Here is a 5,033-nt window from a genome sequence, read left to right on the forward strand (position 1 = left end):
CTCCTAGTTTGGTGGAGCCAGTTTGGTGGGAGGTAGAACAAAGTGGGCAGACCAGTCCCCAGGAATCTCATGGGGGCAACACTGTCAAGAACTGTAAAGAGTCTAAAACTTTACCCTACTTGCAAGTTAGCCTGCTGTACTTTCATGGGTGCTGCCAAAAAAACACGAGACTCCTGGGTTGGAGAGAAAGGACCTCATTACTCAAGGCACAGCAGCATCAGCATACCTGTGTCATCTCCTCTTGGCCCACTGTCCCATGGGTGCTATAGGGATGGGTGCCAGGGAATACCTGCATATGCAGTCATTTGCATTATAAGAGGACCCCTGAGCTTAGGGAACCCTAATCTTTCATGCTGGGCAGTAACCAAACCTCTTCTTTGCTCCAGAAAAAGACACTATCTCTACTTCCAAGGTTGTTCACTATATAAACACCCTTGAAAAGTCAGTACCTCTGCTTGCAAGACATGCAAAAATAGGAAAGACCCATGCAGAATTGTCTCCCTCACAAAACCCCATTTTCCTTACATTTACTAAAAGAGCCTATAGCCACCTTGGCTCTTTTTTTTTTTTTTTTTAAATAATGTGGTAGCATGCACATTACTTTTTTTTTGAATTTTATTTTATTTTTTTATACAGCAGGTTCTTATTAGTTATCAATTTTATACACATCAGTGTATACATGTCAAACCCAATCACCCAATTCATCACACCACCACCCCCAGCCCCCGCCACTTTCCCCCTTTGGTGTCCATATGTTTGTTCTCTATATCTGTGTCTCAATTTCTGCCCTGCAAACCGGTTCATCTGTACCATTTTTCTAGGTTCCACATATATGCGTTAATATACGATATTTGTTTTTCTCTTTCTGACTTACTTCACTCTGTATGACAGTCTCTAGATCCATCCACATCTCAACAAATGACCCAATTTCGTTCCTTTTTATGGTTGAGTAATATTCCATTGTATATATGTACCACAGCTTTATCCATTCATCTGTTGATGGGCATTTAGGTTGCTTCCACGACCTGGCTATTGTAAATAGTGCTTCAATGAACGTTGGGGTGCATGTGTCTTTTTGGATTATGGTTTTCTCTGGGTATATGCCCAGTAGTGGGATTGCTGGATCATATGGTAATTCTATTTTTAGTTTTTTAAGGAACCTCCATACTGTTCTCCATAGTGGCTGTATCAATTTACATTCCCACCAACAGTGCAAGAGGGTTCCCTTTTCTCCACATCGTCTCCAGCATTTGTTGTTTGTAGATTTTCTGATGATGCCTATTCTAACTGGTGTGAGGTGATACCTCATTGTAGTTTTGATTTGCATTTCTCTAATAATTAGTGATGTTGAGCAGCTTTTCATGTGCTTCTTGGCCCTCTGCATGTCTTCTTTGGAGAAGTGTCTATTTAGGTCTTCTGCCCATTTTTGGATTGGGTTGTTTGTTTTTTTAATATTGAGCTGCATGAGCTGTTTATATATTTTGGAGATTAATCCTTTGTCCATTGATTCGTTTGCAAATATTTTCTCCCATTCTGAGGGCTGTCTTTTTGTCTTATGTTTTCCTTTGCTGTGCAAAAGCTTTGAAGTTTCATTAGGTCCCTTTTTTTTTTTTTTTTTTGTGGTATGCGGGCCTCTCACTGCTGTGGCATCTCCCGTCGCGGAGCACAGGCTCCAGACGCGCAGGCTCAGCGGCTGTGGCTCACGGGTCTAGCCACTCCGCGGCATGTGGGATCTTCCCGGACCGGGTCACAAACCTGTGTCCCCTGCATCGGCAGGCAGACTCTCAACCACTGTGCCACCAGGGAAGCCCCCCATTTGTTTATTTTTGTTTTTATTTCCATTACTCTAGGAGGTGGATCAAAAAAGATCTTGCTGTGATTTATGTCAAAGAGTGTTCTTCCTATGTTTTCCTCTAAGAGTTTCATAGTGTCCAGTCTTACATTTAGGTCTCGAATCCATTTTGAGTTTATTTTTGTGTATGGTGTTAGGGAGGGTTCTAATTTCATTCTTTTACATGTAGCTCTCCAGTTTTCCCAGCACCACTTATTGAACAGACTGTCTTTTCTCCATTGTATATCCTTGCCTGCTTTGTCATAGATTAGCTGACCATAGGTGCGTGGGTTTATCTCTGGGCTTTCTATCTTGTTCCATTGATCTATGTTTCTGTTTTTGTGCCAATACCATATTGTCTCGATTACTGTAGCTTTGTAGTACAGTCTGAAGTCAGGGAGTCTGATTCCTCCAGCTCTGCTTTTTTTCCCTCAAGACTGCTTTGGCTATTCGGGGTCTTTTGTGTCTCCATACAAATTTTAAGATTTTTTTGTTCTAGCTCTGTAAAAAATGCCTTTGGTAATTTGATAGGGATTGCACTGAATCTGTAGATGGCTGTGGGTAGTATAGTCATTTTTACAATATTGATTCTTCCAATCCAAGAACATGGTATATCTCTCCATCTGTTGGTATCATCTTTAATTTCTTTCATCAGTGTCTTATAGTTTTCTGCATACAGGTCTTTTGTCTCCCTAGGTAGGTTTATTCCTAGGTGTTTTATTCTTTTTGTTGCAATGGTAAGTGGGAGTGTTTCCTTAATTTCTCTTTCAGATTTTTCATCATTAGAATATAGGAATGCAAGAGATTTCTGTGCATTAATTTTGTATCCTGCAAATTTACCAAATTCATTGATTAGCTCTAGTAGTTTTCTGGTGGCATGTTTAGGATTCTCTATGTATAGTATCATGTCATCTGCAAACAGTGACAGTTTTATTTCCTCTTTTCCGATTTGTATTCCTTTTATTTCTTTTACTTCTCTGATTGCCGTGGCTAGGACTTCCAATACTATGTTGAATAATAGTGGTGAGAGTGGGCATCCTTGTCTTGTTCCTGATCTTAGAGGAAATGCTTTCAGTTTTTCACCATTGAGAATGATGTTTGCTGTGGGTGTGTCGTACATGGCCTTTATTATGTTGAGGTAGGTTCCCCCTATGCCCACTTTCTGGAGAGTTTTTATCATAAATGCGTGTTGAATTTTGTCAAAAAGCTTTTTCTGCATCTATTGAGATGATCACATGGTTTTTCTTCTTCAGTTTGTTAATATGGTGTATCACATTGATTGATTTGCATATATTGAAGAATCCCTGCATCCCTGGGATAAATCCCACTTGATCATGGTGTGTGATCCTTTTAATGTGTTGCTGGATTCTGTTTGCTAGTGTTTTGTTAAGGATTTTTGCATCTATATTCATCACTGATATTGGTCTGTAATTTTCTTTTTTTGTAGTATCTTTGTCTGGTTTTGGTATCAGGGTGATGGTGGCCTCTTAGAATGAGTTTGGGAGTGTTCCTTCCTCCATAATTTTTTGGAAGAGTTTGAGAAGGATGGGTGTTAGCTCTTCTCTAAATGTTTGATAGAATTCACCTGTGAAGCCATCTGGTCCTGGACTTTTGTTTCTTGGAAGATTTTAAATCACAGTTTCAATTTCACTACTTGTGATTGGTCTGTTCATATTTTCTATTTCTTCCCAGTTCAGTCTTGGAAGGTTATACCTTTCTAAGAATTTGTCCGTTTCTTCCAGGTTGTCCATTTTATTGGCATAGAGTTTCTTGTAGTAGTCTCTTAGGATGCTTTGTATTTCTGCGGTGTCTGTTGTAACTTCTCCTTTTTCATTTTTAATTTTATTGACTTGAGTCCTCTCCCTCTTTTTCTTGATGAGTCTGGCTAATGGTTTATCAATTTTGTTTATCTTCTCAAAGAACCAGCTTTTAGTTTTATTGATCTTTGCTATTGTTTTCTTTGTTTCTATTTCATTTATTTCTGCTCTGATCTTTATGATTTCTTTCCTTCTGCTAACTTTGGGTTTTGTTTGTTCTTATTTCTCTAGTTCCTTTAGGTGTAAGGTTAGATTGTTTGAGATTTTTCTTGTTTCTTGAGGTACGATTGTATTGCTATAAACTTCCGTCTTAGAACTGCTTTTGCTGCATCCCATAGGTTTTGGATCGTCGTGTTTTCATTGTCATTTGTCTCTAGGTAGTTTTTGATTTCCTCTTTGATTTCTTCAGTGATCTCTTGGTTATTTAGTAATGTATTGTTTAACCTCCAAACGTGTTTGTGTTTTTTACTTTTTTTTCCCTGTCATTCATTTCTAATCTCATAGCGTTGTGGTCAGAAAAGATGCTTGATATGATGTCAATTTTCTTAAGTTTACTGAGGCTTCATTTGTGACCCAAGATGTGATCTATCCTGGAGGATGTTCCGTGAGCACTTGAGAAGAAAGTGTAATCTACTGTTTTTGGATGGAATGTCCTATAAATATCAGTTAAATCTATCTAGTCTATTGTGTCATTTAAAGCTTCTGTTTCCTTATTTATTTTCATTTTGGATGACCTGTCCATTGGTCTAAGTGAGGTGTTAAAGTCCCCCACTATTATTGTGTTCCTGTTGACTTCTTCTTTTATAGCTGTTAGCAGTTGCCTGATGTATTGAGGTGCTCCTATGTTGGGTGCATATATATTTATAGTTGTTATATCTTCTTCTTGGATTGATCCCTTGATCATTATGTAGTGTCCTTCCTTGTTTCTTGTAACATTCTTTATTTTAAAGTCTATTTTATCTGATATGAGTATTGCTACTCCAGCTTTCTTTTGATTTCCGTTTGCATGGAATATCTTTTTCCATCCCCTCACTTTCAGTCTGTATGTGTCCCTAGGTCTGAAGTGGGTCTCTTGTAGACAGCATATATATGGGTCTTGTTTTTGTATCCATTCAGCAAGCCTGTCTTTTGGTTGGAGCATTTAATCCATTCACGTTTAAGGTAATTATAGATATGTATGTTCCTATGACCATTTTCTTAATTGTTTTGGGTTTGTTTTTGTAGGTCCTTTTCTTCTCTTGTGTTTCCCACTTAGAGAAGTTCCTTTAGCATTCGTTGTAGAGCTGGTTTGGTGGTGCTGAATTCTCTTAGCTTTTGCTTGTCTGTAAAACTTTTGATTTCTCCATCGAATCTGAATGAGATCCTTGCCGGGTAGAGTAATCTTG

This window comes from Delphinapterus leucas, chromosome 19, assembly GCF_059928025.1.
Source record: "Delphinapterus leucas isolate spDelLeu-1000000601 "Yukka" chromosome 19, BTC_Dleu_Yukka2, whole genome shotgun sequence".
Lineage (NCBI taxonomy): Eukaryota > Metazoa > Chordata > Mammalia > Artiodactyla > Monodontidae > Delphinapterus > Delphinapterus leucas.